The sequence below is a fragment of the Cynara cardunculus genome, assembly GCF_001531365.2.
Source record: "Cynara cardunculus var. scolymus isolate 2C chromosome LG 15, CcrdV1, whole genome shotgun sequence".
Taxonomy (NCBI): Eukaryota; Viridiplantae; Streptophyta; class Magnoliopsida; order Asterales; family Asteraceae; genus Cynara; species Cynara cardunculus.
Genome location: NC_037542.1, coordinates 1,680,413 through 1,690,833, shown reverse-complemented (window position 1 = coordinate 1,690,833; position 10,421 = coordinate 1,680,413).

The window sequence follows — 10,421 nt, the reverse complement described above, 5'->3', positions numbered from 1 at the left end:
CAACATAAAGAACCAGATTCAACATATGAACCTGTTTTCAATATCTTAGAAAGATTGACCTGTGAATATAATAGATATATTCAGTACAAGGAATGTATTTCATATATGAGACTTTTTGATGTTCATCTCACCAGGACTTCCATTCAATCATTGATAGCTTGAAAAACATATATATGAATGTTATGACAAAATAACAAATATTTTGTATAAATTTATGCAGCATAGAAATGATAAAGAAACGAATGCTTTAATTTAGGCTCAAAAAGATAAACAGTGTGGACTACACAAATTTATGACACTTAATATGTGATCAGCAAGACTTGAAGGGGGGATATATATCATTCTTTTTTAATATCAGTTATCTCCAAATGAGAAACCGATAGATAATGAACTGCGTGTCCCAAATGTTAATTAAACACTTATCTTTTGAAAGATAAATGAGTAGTTGGTGGAGTTTTCAATATTAGTCTCGAAAGAGATGAGTACTAATAGATTGTGTTGTTTGCCCGGATTATAGTGGATAGAACAAGATTCTTTTATTCTTTAATACTAGACACAACTCTCATCAATTTTTTTTAGCTCACACTAACTACCCTTCTCATTTTCATTTTAAACTCAGCACACAAACCCATTTTGCATTTAAGCTTACTCAGATATGGTTGTCCTATTGGGTAAGGTTGTTGGTTCTGACAGTCCATAGGGGTATTTCTGTTAAGCTTTCAGTCCCTCCTAAAAATATTGAATTGTAAGCTCATTCAATTAAGCTCATGATCACAATAGATTGATCAAAAATATTATTGCAATTCAGCACATATGTTCAGATTAAATTGATCAATAAAAATATAACAATTAACCACATGACCAATTAAACAAGAGTGATATACAAAACAAATTATTCATGAAAATAGGGAGAAAGGAACGAAGATATGTAAGAACAAATTTACAAATAAAGATTCAAAGAATTGAGAAATATTTTCAAACAAAGAATTAATCAATCAAAGAACTATTTTTCAGACAACAAAATCAAGTACAAACAAATATATTATCACCAAAAATGATTTTTCATTTTAGAGACGTGATAATAACGTTTTGAAGAATAGCTTAATCAGGTATTGAAAATATAAGCGGAGGCACTCTAGTTTATCCACTCTTAGCTCTTCCTTTAAGAATACCAAGAAGCCTAAAAGGGCTAAGAACACATCTTTAACCAACGACTCTCAACAGTCCAAGGTTGTTGAAGTTGGTTCTACTGATCCCAGGACATCTTTTTTGCACCCCCGTAGCTCCTCGGTTCCCTCTCAACAAGACACTTCTGTACAATCGGGGATCCCACATCACTCCACTTTGGCGTCTCTACACGACCTTGGTGATGACTCGGATACCTCCCTGTTCTGGGGTCCTTTGTCTCCTCCACGTACTCATAGACTATCACCCGAGATCATGATCTCAATGATCTTGCACGGATGGATGACCTTTCAGCTACGGTGATGATACAATCCTTTTTCTTCTTTATCTGCTTATGGATGTGGGTAGTGAGCCTTACCAGCCTACTACTTCTACTGTTGTAGTAATTGGCGACCCGCCTCTCACATGCGTTGATGATACAGATACTGAGCCTCATGTCGATGTCGCTGATACAAATATCAATCCTCCAGCCAATATTGTTGATACAGATGTTCAGCCTCGGGCCGACATCGGTGATATTCACATCTGTGACTTTCCGGGCGCTTATGGTACTGAGAGTGTTGCAGCTTCTTCTCCGGATAGGTCAGCAAGCCCAATCACAGCTTGCTCACCTACTCGTGTTTCTGATTCTAGTCTTCTGGGAAATCTCCATCAACAGTGTGTTTTGTCTACTGCATGCCACAAGTACTTCACTTACCCCTATTCTCATGCTACTACTTTTGTGCCTTCTTCCATTCCCATTGCGGATGAACCCCCAGTTGCTGCTTTTGTGCCTTCCCCCATTTCTACTGGGGGAAAAGACAGTTGCTCATGTTACCAGTGACAACAGGGACGACACAACATCTACCTCTTCTGCCTCATCTGATGATGACTCATACATTGATTCTCCTTTTGAGATAGAGCTGGCTGATCATGACAGAGTTGCAGTATCTGTTGAAGGGGAGCAGCCAAGTTCTCAGCCTATAGTATCTGTTGAGGGGGAGTATCAGCAGGTCATTTCTTGTCAGGTTGTATTACTTCTTCTCATATTGGTATTCTTGCTTCTTCTCGGCACATGGCTCCAATTCATCAAGAAGAAAAGACACCTATGATATCTGGTGAATAAGCTGCTGAAGCTAAACAGCCAAGCTTGTAAAGAATCGAACTAAAGCCTCATCAAAAAACAAACTTGTGCTTAAAGCTCCAGCTCCTCTTGAAACTGATCTTCATCTACTAGGCATTTCAGCTCAGTATGCGGCCAATTTTCAATTGCTCTTCAAAAGTAATTTGACGAAGCCAACAGGTCTCACTATTTGGTCCAACAATCAGAATCTAAAGAAACCAAAGAGAAAAGAATAATATGGTTCAATGACTCTATTCTCCATAGATTTATCTGATAATTGGTCGAGCGAACGGAGTAGTGAGAACAGAAAAACTGTCTTGGATTAATGCTTATGGCCTATCTGAAGGGATGGAGACAATCAAGTTTCTAAAGAAAAGCAGAAGCATGTATTGAGAGTTTGTCTTGGATCATTTGTATCGTCTTTTAAAAAAGATACAAATGATCAAGAAGCACTACAAGTTTCCTTCCCCTCAACAACTCTCCTCTCTTAATCTGCTATTGAATAAAGGTGGCCCATCTATTTGACTTCTTCTTCTTGAACTATCTTCTTCACGAACTATCTTCTTCACTCTAAGTATTTAAATTCATTGTCTAGGATAGATGCAATTTATATTTCTGTATTTACTTCAAAAAAAAATTCATTCTTTATTTGTTTCTCTTTTATTCATTATTTGTTTTGTATATACGTTTACGGTTAAGAAAAAAAAACCCAAAAACAATATGTACATGGGTCACTAAATTTATAATTTTTTTCTCAAAAAATTTTAGAGTTTGTGTATCTTGTATTTAATTTTTTCTAAGTGTTTATGTCATCATCAAATAGGGGGAGATTGTTGGGTCACCTATTGATTTGGTGATGACCCACTGATTTGTTCCTCTATCCTATCAACACTTAGCAGTTATTGGTTTCTTTGTATAATGGTGTCTTAGTACATACTTAAATCCATTGGCAAAATCGAAGACTAGCTGATGTGAAGACATAAGGTAACCGATGCGGTACTGTGAATCAACTGTCTAAATTACACACCAAGACTCCAGAGTAGCTGATGTAAAAATTGAAAATATTTTGAAGCTACAAGCTGATTGAAGGAAGATCTTCATGCACTGAAGATTTGTATGTAGTTGCTTGAAGCTACTAATCCATCCAAAGAAGATCTTCCATCTAGATTGACCATATCTCTTCAAAAGTTTGTCTCTACATGAACAGTGTTGTATGCACGATGTATACGATGAAAATGAGATGTCAACAATGGTCAAGTCAACCCCTGCCTTGTTATCCTTAGGTGACAAGTGTCCCCATGCATTTAATGTTGAAGGTAGTATAAAAGGCAATGTGTATCTCCCATGCAGAGTGACCTCCTTTGAAAGATTTCTAAGTGCATTCTCAAGACAATCGACTCTCCTTTTCTACTCCCCTATTCTCCTGTGTGTGAAGAAAAACTTAGTGTGTTTTTCATTTCCTTACAAGTACTCTCTGTGTTGGTCTTGTAAGTTCTTCTCTTTGTAAGATTGTTTAGGTTAGGTTATCCTTTTCTTTCTTCCACAACAATCTTTATTGTATCTCTGTGTGTTAATTCTTGATATTCAAAATTAAAAAATTAAAAAAAGTCTGTGTAATTGTATTCAACCCCCACCCATTCTACAATTACTCTTTGTTTATTGTCATCCCTTTTCGGACCAATACAAACTACCTTTCAGAAATCTTATGGTGTTATACTTGGTTTATTTGGTGAAAAGTTTGTGGTTACTTTTTTGAAATTGATATGAAAGATGAAGGGTGAAATTTTGATAAATGTTTTAAAAGTCTTAACTCTAACACCTCATGTGAAGATACTTGTTTACATGCATGTGCCTTCATTTCTTTTCTTTTAGAATTTGAAAGAGATAAAAGAGAAAAAAGAAACAAAGTTGGTGTGTTTTCTACTTCCTGGTTCAAGATAACATAAGACGAAGAAGAAAAAGAAGTAATTGTTTTACAAGATGAGTTTTTACTTTAAAAGCTTTATTTGATATGCTCTTAATAAGAAGCTGTATGATGTCATACGTCGGGTGTTTTTGAAAGATTATGTGTTATTTATTAGCATAATTTTGGGTTTGATTATGTTATTATCAACTGATTAGAATAAGGGTGACATAATCAAGAGAGGTGTATATTTTGAAATAAGGGTGGCATAATCAGGAGAGGTATATATTTTGGAATAATGGTGGCATAATCAGGAAAGGTGTATATTTTGATATAAGGGTGGCATAATCAGGCGAGGTGTATAGTGGGATAAGGGTGACATACTCAACAGTTTAATAAATGAAATATTGATCATATGTGTTACTGTTCTCGCATCTTTGGAAAAGGAGAACCTTAGTTGTCACATCTTTGGGACGAGAGAACCTTGTCGCATCTTTGGGACGAGAACCTTGGGTTCTCGCATCTTTGGGACGAGAGAACCTTGTCGCATCTTTGGGACGGGAGAACCTTGGGTTTTCTCTTTCTTAATTGTTATTTGATTTAAGATTCTTTAATTTGTTGTTTAATTTGAGTTTGTTATTTTGATTTGATGTTTGCTACTAGTTAGTCTTTTATTTTGAATTTCTTGGCCTTTTGTTATCTGATTTTTTTTAACTGAATTTAAGTTGTGGACCTCTTGCCCTCTAATTTCTTGCTACTAACTATTAATGTGTGGTGTGTTCATTTGTTTTGGTTTAACCGAAAAGTAAAATATATACATGGCAATATGATGTCTCGGTTTATCCAAAATAGTCAAAAATTAATTGAAAGCCAAACCGAATAATTTATATTGATTCGATAACTGAACCGTTTAATCCGGAAACCAAATAACCCGAAATCGTATTGGTTCGAATAAGTTACTTGGTTTCAGAATTTTGTTTGACACTCTTAAATGTGCCCCCAATAATAGAAGTGGATCCGCCACTGAGTTCTAAGTCGATCCTAAACCGGGTCGGATCCATTTGATCAACTCTGATTCCAAGTTTCCAACCATGGATGTGGGTGATGGTGGTGATTGGGAGGTTGTAGGCGGCAAGGAGGAGGGAAAGGTGGTAGAAGGTGTTGAGGGTTAAGGCGACGAGGGAAGGTCATGATTTTAGGGATAGAAGAAACTAGATGGACGTGATTTTAAGGATGAGGTGTCAAATAATTAAATTAGTAATATAATCTTTTATATTTCATTAAATAAAATCAATAAAATTAGATGGTTGTATCACATTGAATATAACAATTATTGTAAATTACTGAGCTTTTATTTGATTAGGTCTATATATACATATTAGAATGGTTTTTCCATAATATTACGAGATATATCTTAATTTTAATGTTTCGTTTTATTATTTATCTATGTCGATATAATATGATTTTTAGTGGTTTTAAAAAAGCGATAATGTTTTTATTTGTAAATAAAATTTAAATTTAAATATACCATAAAAATTTGGAGAAAAATATATGTCGATATTAGTGTCAAATTTACTATTTAAAGTTCTAGATTTTTGTTTAAGTTTTATAATTCAATATTTTACTTAGATTTAATAATGAAGTAATTTATTTATCGTTTAATAATATAATTTTATAAAGATAGTAATAGTATTTTGTTATAACTAATGATTATTTTAATTATATTTTAGATTTTTTATATTCAAAATGAGATGTTTATCCCATATTTGATTATTTTTATCTATAGTTAGTTACACAAATTCAAAAATGAATCTTTAATAAGTTGTATTTACGTACAACTTACTTGTGATATTGAATTTTAAGTAATATGCATCAACAAACAGTATATTATGCATAAAAATGGTTTTTAAGAGTTTTTGTTAAATTGTCATGAAAGTGTATATTTGTGTTTTCTAAAGCCATTTCAAAGCAGTAAGATTATCTAAAGAAAAAGATAATATAATGCAGAAAAACAACTAAACAACAAAAAAAGAAATACACTACTCTGATACCACTTGTTGGTCCCATTAGGGTCTACAAAATGTGTATAACAGTTTGTAGAAGGGGTGAGATGAATACAAACACACTAAACTTTTTAAATTTAAAATATATTGATAAAGAAGGATCAATACAGATTTTACAAGATTGTTTGCGGAAAGGTAAGGTAAGGATATCTTATCTAAACAATCTAAGTTACACACAAGTTCTTAGCAAAGAGAAATGATTTGTTGTTTAAGACTTAGAAGAAAGTAAGTTCTTTCGGGGTAAGAACTATTTAGAATACTTAAAAGGGATTCCAACTTGCTTTTGAAGATAAGCGTATTGTGTTCTTTAGATGTGTGTTCTTTCACGTATGAACGTAAGAGTTAGGGTTCAAGAGTATCTCTGCATGGAGATAGAATACATTTATTTATACTATTGCATTAAATGCACATTATTTAATGCAATGTAGTAGGGTTTGAACACGCGTCAAGCCTTTAGAGAAAGACTTGTCCTTTGCTACAGTGAATAGTACAAAAGCCTACTGAAGAGCAGACATCCTTTCATGGAGTTGGTGGGTAGTAGAGTCAACTAATCGGCTTCGTACGGTATTATGCTCTAGAAAGGGTATGGGTTTGTCCTTTGTGTGTGAAAGGACAAGACAAAAACAATCGTGCTCTACAAGCTTCTTTTGATCGTTAAATGTTGGAATAACCTGAAGGTCTCTTCAGCATTGGCTGAAGCTTGAGTAGTCTTCACACATATGTAGACCAGGTCGTAATAACTGAATGCTGCTTCAGATCACGAACTCGCCAGTCTCTAATCTTCAGTTTCAGTCTTCGACTTTCACTGAAGGTTCTTCGGTGTGAGTTTTGTCTTCTTGAAGTATTGTTGTCGCTGATGAATTTACATTACATATTCTCAGTGATCACTGAACAGACTCAGTGATGATCGTTGGACTGAAAGACATAAACATAAAGACTTTGTATAAGGTAAAAAGGATTATCATCAATTCACTGAGAGAGAGGATCAAAAATGGTTCTCCCATACAAGGTTACACTTTTCAATAGTTCTTTACATGCAGAAGTTGAAATCAACAACTCTCTCAAAAGGCATAAAAATTCTAGCGCTAGTTGAGTTCTTGTAATCTAAGTGAAATTGTTAGGACAATTTTAATCTTTCGTATCCTGCATCAATCTTATTTTCTAAGTGTAATTCTTTATTTTAAATAAACAAGAATTAAACTGAGTGAATATTTTGTGTACTTGTATTCAACTCCCTCCCTTCTACAGTTACTTGTTAGGGTTTATTATTTTCTTTCGGGGCTAACTGAGACTTTAACTCAAATACGGACAAGCCCATCACTTGTAAGTGTATTAGATCTTAGACCTAGAGATAGGCATATACGAAAATACGGCTTGATTGATGCAAAAAAATTTGAGAAAGTCTTTTATAACCATATAAAGATGCGGATTTCTGAATGATTCTAACTAAGGTTCAAATGTCGGATGATATTGGTGTCACAAAGATATATGGGTATTTATTTCCACACTGGCATAACTACAACTCTTAGAAGTCAATTTAGTTAAATCGGTAAGTCTTTATTGGTAAAAATGATAATTTTGTGGGGACAGGTGGCCACTCTCTATGAGAGTTCACTGTCGAGAAAAAAGKGCTCTTATAAACATTTTATGTCACATGTTTTTGTCCATAATGTTACTACAAATATCTTAAAAAATGCTTACACTCATACCTCTTCTTTTAACTACTAGTTTTACTTTAATTGTTAATTAGCACTTCAATTCTCACAAGTATCGATTGTTCTCTCAATACTTGAAATATGCACTAGATGTCCATGAAGATCTATGATCCTTAGTTATTCCAATCCATGTGGAAACAATTTTAGCATATTACCACTTGATTACTTACAGCTGTCATAGTGTCCAGTTTGCATTTGCACCTCCACGATGATAATATAGGTGACCACTCTGTTGGACCTATACAAGTTTCTGCTACAAAAGACAATCTATGGTGGAAGGTGTTGTTATGGTGGCAACAATGGATTAAAAGGGAGATGGAATGGTGGTTGAATTGGAGTAGAAAAATATAGGGAGGGGAGGGGTGCATTAATGGGTTTATTTATTTTAATGCTTTAAACACTTTTGTATGTGTTTTACACACTTGTATCATAAAAAAATTAAAAAAGAAAATGACAAATGGACAAAATTCCTCTCACTTGACTTGTATGTGAAGGCACTTAACGGCTCTTCACGAACGACATCTGCATTAGAGACGAAACCCGTAGGAATTTGAAAACCACAGAGACAGTTAGTATAATAAACGAACCACGACTAGATGCAACCGTAATTTCTAATAAACCACACAGACCAAAAGTATAATTTACTCTACCATTTATAAAATTTTGAGTGCTAATTGACTTATTTGTAAGGTCGTCTTTCCAAACTACAGTTATATATATACACCCACATGCTATCGCAAAAGATCGTTCAACGTATTCCTACATTTACGAATGCAACGGGAGGCATTTTAAAATGAAATATCCAAATAGGGTGAGATCATTTTTAAACGAGTGGTGTTTAAAACGTTATCATAATTAAAGACAACGAAAGTTGTCGTTTTGATTGTATTAAAATGGATGTAATTAATTTAATAATATGATGGATATATAAAACATAATTATGATGACAGAATCAATGGAACAAGATTCTATTGGTGTTTGACTTTTGGTTTGATTGTACACTCATCACCACAATTTCCATTATTATGTCATCAAAAGAACCAAAGAAAACAGGTGACATGGATGGTCAATCTCAAAGTCAACACACTTATAACACAAGGTTTTTCTAATTTTTTTTTCAAAACCATAAATGAATCTTCTCACACATTGTGTTTAATATTTCAAACTTGAGTTCTTTAACGGTACGTTTATCAAAGGCTTACTTTGGTAAGCCGTAAGCGTTTACTAAGTTATATTATCTTACCAGATGAACATGTAAAAACCAATAATCTTATCCGATAAGAGCAAAGGTAATGATCGAGAGTCTTACCCGGTAAGTAAGGATGACAACTCTTGTCACGATTAACGCTTACCGGGTAAATTGTTGCATACGATACCGTTTTGGTGGACTAAAATCTTACTCGGTAAGTGATAGTATTGAGTTTTGCCGATAAACAATTACCAAGGTAAGCGTTTGGTAAACGCCCCCAAAATGTTGATGTTCTCCCAAGGATTTAAAGTTTATGCATGTGATTATATTTGAGATTGTTCTAAAAGATATAAAATGGATCTTTCAAAATTTATGGGTCTAAGTATATATGTTTTAATCTGTATTTAATTATATGTTTAAACTTTAACCCAGTGAACTTTTTACCTTTTTAACCGATTTAGTGATTCCTAAACCCTGCTTTCGATGAACTTTAGAAATTTATTTTATATAAATAAACTTTATATGTTGTTTGTTATTTTGAACCATTTTTGGTTTTTAATTTGTAAGATTTTTAACAAAATATATGATATAACCTTTAATTTTTGTTTTATTTGTTACTCGTCTCATCAACCTATGGTTTTCATTCATATATTACAAGGGTTCCAAAAATATTTGAACACTCTTGCTTATTCAACTTATTGTACAAATATAACGGATATCAAAAATATATACTAACATATATATATATATATATATATATATAGAGAGAGAGAGAGAGAGAGAGTTGGGTTTCGATGAGAATGGGAGTTAACGTGAGAAGCGTAAGAAGAGGTCACCACCCTCGGACGCACATTAGGATGAGATGCACCGAAATTCACCGGATCAATCCTGTATCAAAGCGATTCATGGGTGACTTTGAGATTAAAGGTAATCAAGAGTTCAAATCTCTTCTTACGTTTCTCACCTGAACTCTCCTTCTTACACGATATATTCGTCTATATATATATATATATATATATAGAGAGAGAGAGAGAGAGAGAGTTTGTTTCAAATACAATTCGTCGTATTTGTACAACCAATGCAACCCAATAAATTGAAATATTTATGGAAATGATGAGAGTTCATTTATTATGATTTGAATATTTATGGAAGATGAATATGGTTCATTAATTATGATCAATACTTTATATTATGAAACAATCAAAACTTCTATGAAATCACATATTAATCAAATGAAATGGACGGTTGAGATTGGGTTGTATTG